This window comes from Dicentrarchus labrax, unplaced genomic scaffold (genome assembly GCF_905237075.1).
Source record: "Dicentrarchus labrax unplaced genomic scaffold, dlabrax2021, whole genome shotgun sequence".
Classification (NCBI taxonomy): domain Eukaryota; kingdom Metazoa; phylum Chordata; class Actinopteri; family Moronidae; genus Dicentrarchus; species Dicentrarchus labrax.
Window position 1 is genome coordinate 27,679,426 of NW_026136705.1, and position 12,983 is coordinate 27,692,408.

Here is a 12,983-nt window from a genome sequence, read left to right on the forward strand (position 1 = left end):
GCCAACCTTCTGATTAGTGGACAAGCCGCTCTACAGGAGCCACAGCACAGCCGCCCTGCTGTTCCAACAATCCAACAATCAGTCTTTGCACTGTTCCAACAATCACTAACTCTGGTTTGGTTGAAGTAAATCCTTAATTTACGGACACAGATGAGAAAAACAGCCATTTCATTTGCTCTCATTTGCACACTGAGGGACTCACATGCATTAAGCCGGACTGGAGAAGTAAACAAGACACAGACAGGCTGAGGTAGCAACACAGAGGACGTCATTCTCTGCTCAGGATACCATGACTCCCACTATATCTCTACAAAAAGCAGTTTTTTTTCTATAATAATGTTTTAAATCTCGTAACCTTTAAACTAAAATTGCTCAGTTTGTTTGTGTGGTGTCTGTGAGCACATCCCTACCTTCAACAGGAAAAATGTAAAAGTGTAAAAGTGTGGCAGTGACTCTGGCACCAACCCAGAAATAATAAAAGTAATAATCCTTGGACAAACATTTGGTATTTGCTATTTGCAAAGCTTTAAAATTTGATTTTGGCAGTGGTTTATCCACTGAAGATTAGTTGATATCTGCTAGCACAAACATCAGAACAAAATTGTAAAGTGCATGTACACTGATTTATCTCACACTGAGTGTAAAAGTAAGGCCTACTGCACTTTCAACATCAAGACATGAGCTGTGTCCCATATTTCTATTTCCATTTTCTACTATATGCTTATACTGTGTGATATACTCTTCATAGTATACCGTTTAGTTAGTAAAGTAGTATTCAAACTGGGTCCTGAGTGGGTTGTAGAGGGTCTCCATCAAAAGGAGGAATATTATATTTAAACGTTTATCACGTTTTTTGGAAGTTGGAACATCAAGAAAAGAAACAGGGCTGGCTGTGATTGATTGTAATTTATAGAGATCATGATCGTTGATTGATGAAGACTTTTTTTTAGCTACCTAAAAATAAAAATACACTTCCTTAAGACAAAAAATACTCTCAAATTGGGTCTAATGTAAAGGTCCTTGACATGAAAATGTTTGGGAACCTCTGTGTTAGTATACGAGAAATGAATATACTTACATTTTTTAGTTACTGCCAAATGTTCAAAGGTTTTGTCCTTTAGTTTTTAACCTTTAAACTTCTTCCTGGAGCTGCTTTCCAGGTATGAGTAGTTTCAGCATCTCCAACGTGTACTGCATTGCGAAGCTCCCATGGTGTCTATCAACAGCATAAATTCAGTTGGGTTTAGTTTGTATACTGAGTAAATTTTTTCCAATGTGGACACAATACATAATAGTGAATAGAGTTGGACACAGACAGTGATGGTGACATTTTATTGTTGGGAGTTACAGCATCAGATGTTACTAATAGTCTTAACTGAAAACACAGCAGGTCTGGTCTATTGAGGCGGCTGTAGAGAAACAGGTGTCTGTATTAAATGGATATGTATGGTCTGATTGTTGAATGTTAATACAAATGCAGCCTTAGAAAGATGACTTTGCTCATTGATTCAGATGGACTTATTTACCACAGCTGTTTTTGATTGGATCTATTGGACACATCTCACCTGAACTCTTTGTCTTTGTTTGCCATGTTTGGCTGCTTACCCTTGAGAATTAATAGAAGAAATGTATGGAGCTGCACTGCAATGACAAGCAACCACTAGCTGCTTAAGTGCTAGTTTAGTTTGTCTCCCAGTCGATAAAAATCACAAATCAGCCTCTATGCTACGTTTTTCCACCAAATCAATGATTCGTTATCAATGGCATGACTGGCATTAAAACTAATGTGTCCCAGCATGACCCTGCGACACAACCCCCAACTCCACCACGCTCTTCTTTAAGCTTTTCGCTCATCAGTGTTGACATTCATAGGTGATGAATGGGACCCATCTGCCGACATCTCCATATTGCCGACTTCCATCACTCCAGGATCGTTTCAAGTAGCCTTGACCTGAGCACCTCGACTGATCCCAGGTGGCCTCTGAAGTATTAACCCCTTCTTTAACATGACTGTGTGTCAGCTCCCTCTGGATGAGATCAATGTCCCCTCTCATCCATCCTGTTATCGTCTTCTCCTGGTGATTGATGCTTCCCCCACCTGCGTGTTACCAGGCCAGTCAGATATGGTAATGAAGACATATGCCCTGGCTGATAAAGAGGCTGATAGCACTGTGGAAAAGAAGCACTCACGTAGGACATATGGCTTAGAAAATACACATGAGGAGTATAAGGTCAAAGTAAACTATGGATTCATGATGGGAGGACAACTGTATGAATGATAATTGTACTTACTGGTTAGGGTTAGATACACTTTTGATGTCTTCACATCAGTTCACAGTTAACGTTCAATAAACATTTTCGTAAAGATATCTTATATATCAGGAAATGTATCTTTAACTTAAACTATAAGCCACAAAATATTAAATCTTTGTAGTTTGTTAGTGCTAGAGGTGTGTTGTACATGAATCTTAATGAATCTTTAATATCAAATCTTCCAGCTGGACTGAGCATACTGAATCTTCATTATGAATGACTGAATGAGTGGCTTTTTGCTCCTTTCAGTGGGGACAAAAGTGCTATTGTCATCTCAGTCGTGATACACGGCATGTTGCTGCCTGGTATAAAGTATACAATTCTACTACGATTTCCAAAAACCACAGATAATATTGTCATGCATTAACTAATTTACAGAATAAGGATAATCCCTACAATTAGAGCCATAAAAAAATGTCCCTCATTGAATCATGTGCGCACATAACTACGTCAAACAAGCATCCAGTTTGGGTAATCATTTTAATTTTCAGCTTAGTTTTTCTTCCAAATAATTTGGGCTATCTTGAGGGTTTATTTATAACCTGGCGGCCTGTTTCCTGCCTTATCTGGCTTCTTTTAAAAAAAAATTGTGCTGTTCCCAGATCTCAGAAATACATTTGGTAGCTACAATGTTATTTTTACCAAGAGGATTCATGGCCAAAACTACAAAAATAAGACACAAGTTGTAAAAACCCGAATTGCCCAATAATTAGTGCTTATGCCGGCCTAGTTTTGTACTGAGCTGAATGAAACAGTTCAAAATAGCAACACACTTAATATACTCAAAATCCAAGACTGAACTAGAGACAGTCAGAAGCAGCACATTTTGGTATCAGCCAGCTTACATCCCAACCCAATAGACATCTGGAAAATGGGCGCCAGGGGCAACAATTGTTATTTTTATTGCATGTAGTGTAACACAGTGGAAGAAAACCGACGCAGGATCTGAGACGCCGCACAATGTCTGGGCAATCATCAACCATTGTTTATTCAGGGAAATTGACTGAGCATTAAGCTCCTTTACAGCAATCCCCTGAGTTCACACTGAAACAGACCATAGTGTATATGAAAAAAAAAAGACATTGTGTAGTCTGAACCCAGCATTAACGTCATTGTGTTATTAGCAGCGAGGGTATCACTTTAAAAAAATGAAAGAACTATATAATCATGGACTTTAGAATCTTCCACTTCCAGTTAGAACTAGCTCTAGTTATGAGCTGTAGGTTCAGTATAATACAAACACAAGTGGCAATAGACCTTTTTCCAGTGAGACAACATACACAGCAGCAGCACCCTGACTCTGTGTTTACCCTACTATTTCATGTCAAAAGGGCAGCTGTGAAAAGGGTCTATTGTGAGCTGTTATACAGAGTAAGTGTTTCTCCGACATAAACGGACATATAGAGATCCTGTACAAAACATATAGTGATTTATATGTTTAGATTTAACTCAAACTTCTATGATATATGACACATATTTTCTTTCTTATCTTAAGTTAATAAGGCTGCAATGTATGCCCCTGCAGTATTTGAAAGTGACAGGCTACATACTCTTTTTCTGCTCATTACGAGGCTCCAAACTCGACACCAGCACACATGCCAAGCCCAACTACAACCCTCACTTTTTCTGAAAGATGTCAAGGAAGCTCATAATTCCCAAAACAAAGAAAGCTCAACTTCATTTCACAGCATTTAAAGGCTGTTATTGAAGGGAACTGTTATGAATGAGTATGTGTGAGATGTGTGGCATTTGGACACACTGATGCATGTTACCCATCTGCCTTTTGCAGTGGTCATTTTTCTCCAACCCTCAGTAATTATGATCAACCGAGTATTCACAGTGTGCTCGCGCAATCAGCAGCATGACGCAGCTGTCTGTTCATCCCAATCCAACCCCACATAATGTGCCTCCTCTTAAATGATAGCTCAGGTGTTTGCTGAAGGCAACAATAGGGGTAGATGAAGATAGCACATTAACCTCTCCAATCAACCCTCATGGTTGCCGTCTCAGTGAGTTTGTTGTGCGAACACGAAGAAGTTCAGATGAATATCAGCAAGAAATGCCACATTTTCAACACCCAGAGGAGCACATAAAATCAGAAAATGAAAATCAATGAACAAGGAGTTGCGGGCGGAGTTACAATTTTACGAGATGTTAAGCTTTGAACTATTTTTTGCAGCATAGGAAAAAAATGGTTCAACGTGTTTGTATTTCAGATCAAGCATGTTTTATATATATATATATATATATATATATATATATATATATATACATATAGCGGAATATTTTACCTGTTTAGTTCACCCGGGCCTCTGCTTGGATAAGGGAGGAGAAAATAAGAAACAAGATTGAGGAGAAAGGGTCACGGCTGGCACAGAGATTGGGGTTGCAAAGTGAATGTTGACTGTGTTGTATTGCCTTATTTTCAAGGCATTGACTATAGACAGCAGAATCCCCCTGCCTCTCAGCCTTGCCTTATTTTTGTTGCAGTCTTCATCATGGCAGCAGGACTGCAGACATGGACATGTCTCAATACATGTAATTTATAATAAGGTTGTACTCATTTACTTCTCAGTAGGCCTACCCAGTGTATTATACATAAATATGAATATAAATATTTATAAACTAGCCTTCAACTTCATATTTATAAAATGTTTCATCTTAAAAAGACAGAATGGCAAACTTTAAAAATAAGATATACTTTCCCAGTAGTTCGGTCCAACCCTCTGGCAACTCACGACTTTGCCATCAAAACAGATTTTGAAAGACATTGCTCGTTTTTCTTTTATGTCTGACTGTGAAGTCATCATTTTACCACTGCTTTCTCAAGATGCAAACAAATAAAGGCCTTTGGCGATATCCACACGCACATTTGATCATCATTAAAGAAAGATGGGGCCATGATATAACAGAATAAAAAATGCATAGAAATCCATTGCTCCTGATTCTATTAGTTAAATATTAAGTTAATATGACTACTTCTATGCAGTCTTTCACATAATTGAAATTATGTTAGAGACAAGTAATGATAAATATAGTATTTTGACTAGCACAACAAGTTAATTTCTTCCCCAGCTGGTTTGCTAACCAATTATTGTTATGCACTTATATTTATACAGATTATAACTAACCGTATAATCTGTAAAACATTACAGATAACCTGGAAATCTGCTGGGAATGGCTGTTGAGAACTGAATAATGTTCACTAGTGATTACAGTAAAAGCCACTACTAAGCAAAAACCAAAGTATATATTTAGCTAGCAGAGAAGTGCAGACTTAAATTTTCCTCCGAAGATAGGGATATTTTGAAAGTGTCCTACCTGAAACCTTTACAGTTTCAGTTTGACTACTGAACTAAAATCTCTAATTGTCCTCAGCTGCCAAAGTCTAGATGAGAGGAGAGTTGATCAAACTGTTGATACGCTCTCATTAGCTTGCACTGACAGCGATTAAGTTTAATGAGCAGCAGGGAGCAGTGCAGACAGTGGTTGGTGGCCTTTGTTTGCCCCAGGTTTTGCCCCGCAGGCAACATACAGGGTCCCCTAACTTATTAATGGAAGTTGTTTGCTGTATAGCTGAAAATGTAGGGCTGAAAGAAGTGCCACCACCTCCTCTACATCTATTTAAAACTATTATGAAAACACTTAAATTGAACACCAATCTATTATGATAAAACATCCGGTTAAGAATGCAGGTTTATAGCAGCTCTGTTTATTGAGCCCTAAAACCAGTTTCATCATAATTTGTCATCTTATGGACTGATGCATTCACCACACCTTATCTGCTGCTACTGTACACAATAAGAATTCATTATTTTAAAAAAGGAATTAATTATATATAGCGATTGAATTGTTTTTCTTTTACTTCTCATGCCTACATAACCTTATAATGCAAATTCAGACCATTAGAAAGTTGCCAGGAAAGTACGTCAGCTCTGACATTCATTCACACGCAACGCAGTTCACCTGTTACTGTATTTATACATTGACGCACATACTCTAATTCATATAAAAACATTCACTTAATGCAGGCTGTACAGTATGTATTGTCTGAACATTGTTGTGCCTCATTTGTATATTATGTTGTATTATAATATCTTGTGATTTTGTATGGCTGTTACCATGACCAGGTCTCACTTGTAAAAGCAATTTTTTAACTCAGTGGGACCTTTAAAATAAAGGTAAAATACAATTAGCTGCGTGTTTCTCTGTCACTCAAACCTGCAAACCCTTTTGCACAGAAACAGTGGATAAAAGTAGAAAAATTGAGTGAAACTGCCACCAAATAGTTTTACTTTCTCATTACATCATTTCTTCAAATATGTCGCATGTTGCATTCCTGTTTTGCATTTTGCACCAGTGTTCAGCCATCACACAGGGTGAAATCAATTGAAGAAGCGGCACAACAATTTTCAACTGATGGTAGCCTCAATAAACCAGAATGCAATACCATTCAGTGCAGCCATTAAAATCCACTTGCATACAGTCAGGGCCACATCTCTCACTTTTTATGTAGGATTACTAAAATACTGCAGTGAGAATGATTTACAATAGTTTGAGGAAATACATCCACAGTATTGTTGATATCTAATTTCAAACTGGAATTAGACCCTCGTTTCTTAATGCAACAGCCTATTGGCTGTGATTTAGCTCGAATCTTGATAATATTTAACCTACAAGAGTATTATTATTAGACAGTGCTGGGGGAAGTATGCAGGTCACTTTCTTAAGTAAAAGTACTAATACAACACTGTAAAAATACCATAGACTGTATAAATAGTGGAGGGGGCTTCCGGGTGAAATAAAAAGGGAATCCACTGTGCCTTAAAGCCATATTATTTCTCTTGGCCTGCATGGGGTGACTCCACTGGCTCCAAAAAAAAATGGAGCTAATGAGAAAATTACCTTCTGGTTTGATTTTATTAGTTCTTTCCTGAAGAGTTTATTATCTTAATCACTAGTTTCAAGTCTTCTTTCATACAGCAAGATGATTATTTTGTAAAGTATTGTGCCTTTTAGAGTAAAATAGACAATAAAGCGGGGTAGGGCTGCCTTGTGATTGACGGGTCCATATGTGTCCTTGAGTTGAGTGTAACCAGGAAAATGTACTCAAAGTATTAAAAGTAAAAGTATTTAATGCAAATAAATGTCCCCTGTGACTGTTACACTATTATATGTAACTCAACTCAATTTTATTTATATAGCACCTTTCATACAAACATGCAGCCCAAAGTGCTAGACATAGCAAATAAAAACAATGCATAAAAACAAGCATTAATAAAAATGTGTAAGGCAAAAAATGAATACAATAAAAACAATAAAATGTAAAACATCATCAAAATAACAAAATAAAAAAAATAAAAACCAAAGATTAAAACCTTAAAACTAACATTACTCCAAAGTAAAAGCCAGATTAAAAAAGGTTTTACCTTTTAAAAATACTGAGAGCCGTGAGTTCCATAGTTTAGGGACATAAAAACAGAAGCACTCTCACCAGTACTTTTATGGGACACATAAGAAACATTTAAAAGAAAAGCGGTGGAGGACCCCAGTAGTCTGGCTGGAACCTTAAATGAAAGAAAGTCTCTTGATGTATGGAGGAGCAAGGTCATTTAAAGTGTTATAAACAAGTAAAAGGACTTTAAAATAAGCCAGTGCAGTGTCTTCAGCAGAAGAGTGATGTGATCCATTTTCCTAGTTTTAGTTAGGACTCTGGCCACAGTGTTCTGAACTAGCTGTAGCTTTCTTATGGACTTTTTAAGTAATCCAGTAAAAAGAGAACTACAGTAATCTTAAGGACTGGTGATAAACGCATGAGTGAGTGTTTCTGACTTAAAAAAAGGTCTGACTTTGGCAATATTCCTAAAATGAAAAGATGAAATTTAAATCAGAATCTAAAATCACACACAATTTTTTTAATGTTATTTTTAATGTTTTTGGGAAGGTCACCCAGCGTTGAGCGCAGTTTTTCTCTCTATGCTTTGGGTCCTATTAAAATAATCTCAGTTTTTTCCTCATTTAGCTTTAAAATGTTCAGTGAGACAGACAATAAGAGCATGTAGTGTGTTGGGGTTGTTTGGTGAAACAGAGATATATAATTGAGTGTCATCAGCATAAAAATGATAATAAGTCAGAAGGACACATCTATTTCTTTAGTCTATCAATTCAAATGTTGTGGTCGATAGTATCAAATGATAGTTGATAAGGGATAATGCCCATGTGAGGTGTCCATAATCAGGAATTAATGGATAATGTGAAGGCCAGAACCATCCGACGTGCAGAGTCCATTACTTCTTGATTGTGGACACCTCAAAGGGCTTTATCCTGCTTATACCGTGGTCACACATAAAATAAGATCATTCATTTATATTTTCCTGCGTTTTTTAATCAAAATATACGTTTGCTCAAGCCATAACTGAAAGTTTATACATTTGAAAAATTTACTCCTAGTTAAAGTAGTCCCAAACTTACAAGGTACATAGTGATTTCAAACAAAAGAGGGCGTGTTGAGCCATTTTAAACCCATTTTGATAAATTTGGTAAGAATGTCAATATTTACACAAGCATTTATGTGTTTCATTACAGTATGGTCATATCAATTAGTTTACAGCTAAAAAAACAGTTTTAGGTTAAAGTTTGTCTTTAAAATAAGCCTAATGAGAGTGACAACAAAATCCTAGAAGGACCAGAGTTGTCCTTTTTAACTTCAGTCCTGTTGAAATGATATCTTACTGTATGTAGACATCACTGTCTCTGTGACACACCCTAAATAGAATTAGAGAGACCCAGAGAAACTACCTCTCATCTAGTTAGTGTTCCCCCTAAACTGATTTAATTGTCTGTCTGTATTTATAATGTCATCTCTTCTGTCTGGAACTTTCTTGAGATGTCAGAGAACTAACAATATCCGACACCGTCTATGTGGACATGTTTATGAGAGTCAGCTATAGAAATTAGTGTCACTATGGTTCTATTTTGTGCAGACAGGATCTAAAGCAGTAGTGTTGCCTTATTAGAGACACAGTTGAGTGTGTCATTTTGCTGCCAGTAATTCCTGCTGAGTGCTGGGCTTTGAGCCGAGCTCCTCTATTAAGCCTGATAATTGTGGGTGAATAGACATCATATTTGTTGTGTTTCTCCCTTTTTGGTCCATTAAAGAAAGAACCATAAAGACAGGGAACAATTAAAATAATGGCCCCAGGCTCATAATAAAGAATTTTATGTAGGATTTTTTTTTTTTTTTTGCATGACGGCTGTTTCCAGTAATGTGAAATCTTTATCATTTGCCAGATGAGAAATGAAATCTTTGTATTGCGAGATCATAAAGCCACAGGGTCTCTAAGCCTTATTATTCTTTATCCCACATTATATATATATATATATATATATATATATATATATAGTTTGTTATTCAGGGTGTCTTATTTTACTGTGTGTGTTCCTCTGTTAGATATTATACTGTACTGCAGCAATAAGTGAGTCATATTTTAAGGCCATTTTAAGTAATCCCATTTACTATTACACATGAATAGCTATTTCTATTACATTAATAATGTTATTTTCTATCTTTTATAACCTTAAATTTATTATTTTTGCTTCAGTTATCCACCAAGAACATTGTAAACCACAGTGGACAAACTAAGATTGTGTACACAGCAGAGCATTGCAACATTACAGTGTCCAACAACGCTGATCATGACGTATCTAATATTGATTATATGAATTTTAAATACAAGCACTGATGGCCTTGAAGCCACCATGAAAAGCTCCTCCCGATGCTCTTGGGGGGAGCTTAGAAGGGGGATTAGAAGTCAACAGTTTAATACAGTTCAACAACAAATTGTAATATACTGCATGTCGCATTCCTGGGTCTTTTGTGCTGCCCCTGAGAATCCAAACTTGCACCAGTTTTCAGCAATCGCACAGGGTGAAATCAATTGTAGAAGAGGCACAGACAGCAATTTCTCACTCATGGTAGCCTCAGTAGACCAGAATGTAATACCAAACAGTGCAGCCTTAAAAATCCACTTGCATACAGTCAGGGCCTCATCTCTCACTTTTTCTGTGGGGTTACTAAAATACTAGAATGATTTACAACCACTGGCTTTTATTGTTTGAGGCAATGCTGCTCAATGCTCAAAATGCTGATATATAATTTCAAGCTGGAATTAGATGCTGTTACTGAATGGTTTCATGGCCGTAATTTCTCGCAAATCTTTATTATAGTCAGTCTACAAAATAGATAATGGAGCTGCATTCTGCTACACAGTATGATTATTAGAGAATGGTAGAGGAAGTATTCACATCCTTTACTTAAGTAAAAGTACTATACACTGTAAAAATACTCTGTTACAAGTAAAAGTACATATTTGGTAAAAGTATGTAAGTATAATCAGAAAAATAAGTATTTAGTTGATGTCAAGCTCATTTTTAACTTTTTTGCATAGGACAGCAACTACTAATTTACTACTTATAATATTTTCGCAATACGGTATCATGCCAAAGCATCTAATGCACACGCCAGTCCACCGTGACAGTGTCACGTTATCAAGATATGCTCATTCCACGGTCATAATAAATATGCAACTTCTGGTTACACTTTCAAAATAAAGCCAGCTACAGTTGCAGTTTGGTTAGGTTCAGGCAACAAAAACTACTAGGTTTAGGAAAAGATTTGACATGTTGACTTTTGGTTTCACACGACACGTGGAATAAATGCCCTAAAATACAGTACTATCCAAGTGGTGATACATTTGGATTTGTCAAAGATACGGACAGTACATGCAGACAGTTTGATATGATATACAGATCTGATACCATTGGATCTTTCCAGATACAGGTCGTTTTTCCCAGTGCCAGAGTTTTTCTTTAGATGTTTTTGGCTGTAGTATCTCTACAAACCTTAAATGGGTCCATCAGAGATTATATTTGTGTTGAAGTTCAGGCCATTTGGCATTTTAAGGAAACCTTTGGTCCAGTTATACACATCTGCTGTAGAACGTGCTTTATCATAAACTTCCTTTGTCATAGTATGGTCTGGTCTGACTACTAGAAAATAGTTAAGACTGCATCTAACATTACCGGCCACTCTCTCCCATCTCTGTTAAATTTATAAAATTCGGCCTCATAAAAAGATTCAGCACATTGTTAGAGATGACTCAAAGCCAGCAGCTCTATGAGGAAATTCCCTTTGGGAGGAGGTTCAGACACCTCTGTTGACTGCTTTAAAAGAAGTACATTCCCTGAGGCTATTCAACTCTTGAATTGTAAACTTCTCACACTTTAAGATATCATGGTTGGTTTTTATACTTATTTAGAGTATTTTCTGTTGTTTTTTTTTACTATTTATTACATATGAATTACAAACATCTCACACTTTGAAGTATATGTCCTCATACCTAAACGACTGAACAGGCTAATTGCCAGTGACTTCCAAAATAACATATATGCCCATTGTAGAGTACCGTCATCACAGGTTATCATTGTGAAGTGATATGTTTGATTAGGTTTAGGCACCAAAACTACTTGGTTAGGTTTAGGAAAAGATGGTTTTTGGTTACATAAAGTTAATCCACACCTTCCAGACTGAGTCCAGAATCCCATATTTGTATGAATTTCTTATATGCAATGGCAGACTCAGGCTGTTCTAGGGCAGGGGCAGAGAAAAAATACCATTAGGATTCTAGTGGGCTAGTGGTTGTCATGTTTTATATCCCATGGGGGCATACAAGAGTCTAACAAAAGAATATAGAATCATGGGAAATGTAGGATCCAGTGTTTTAGGACTCGACCCATGCTAGTGACCAAAAGTCTGAATATCTTGGCCTCTGCTGTTTGGGTGAATCAAGATTTAAAATCAAAGCAGCAAACTCCTCTAATCATTCTACTTGTTGTTTTTTAACAACAAAATAATTTCAGAATTTGTGCATCAACTTTTACTTTTTCAAGTTTACTCTAATCCAAACCAAACACTAATTCATATTGGTTAGTAACTCTGATTTAATTTATGGTTGATGAGCATTCAAGACATTTTTGTTTGTATTTATGTGAAAAATTAACACACCAATTAACATAAATATCACAAGCATAATGTTAAACAGTTTTAATTATTTTCCTGTTTTTAACTGAGGTTTTGAAGGATCACATCTCCTGGGATTTTGAGAAATCCTTGAATATACAAACTCTTTTTCATGAAGCTACCGTAAAAGCAACGCTGATGAAAGTTGACATTTGCGCTCGCTGTCACCTAACAGTGATTATATGATAATGGCCAAAACTATCCTCAGCATAAGCATACTCATTCATGGACAATGATTCAATTTAAGCTTTTACCTCAAAAGGAGTTGGCAACCTGTATAATCTCAACACCACATGAGGTCAAAAGAAAAGAAAAGAAAACTCATGCGCTCCCTGTGCTTTATGGGAAGATATTTTTCATAGCAGCATTTGGATTCCGTTCTTCCATTTATTCACTCTGCATTTCACTCTGGAAACCCTTTAGGTCCTTTCGTTTTGGTTTGCTCTGTGGGCACCCACATGTGTTGTTTTATTTTGTCGTTGTATGAGTGACCTTTACATCCTGTTCCCTCCCTGAGTCTCATTGATTTGCTTTTCAAAGGAATGTGAAAGCAATTTTTTTAGTCATTTCGCCTATTCACTTTAGTGTTTCT

At 36.6% G+C, this 12,983-nt stretch overlaps 1 protein-coding gene across 2 annotated transcripts in view; it reads left to right on the forward strand.

Annotated features, from left to right (window-relative positions):
- Positions 1–12,983, forward strand: part of doc2b (double C2-like domains, beta) — a 134,742-nt gene that overhangs the window by 74,334 nt on the left and 47,425 nt on the right. The gene's annotated exons all lie outside the window — the stretch shown is intronic.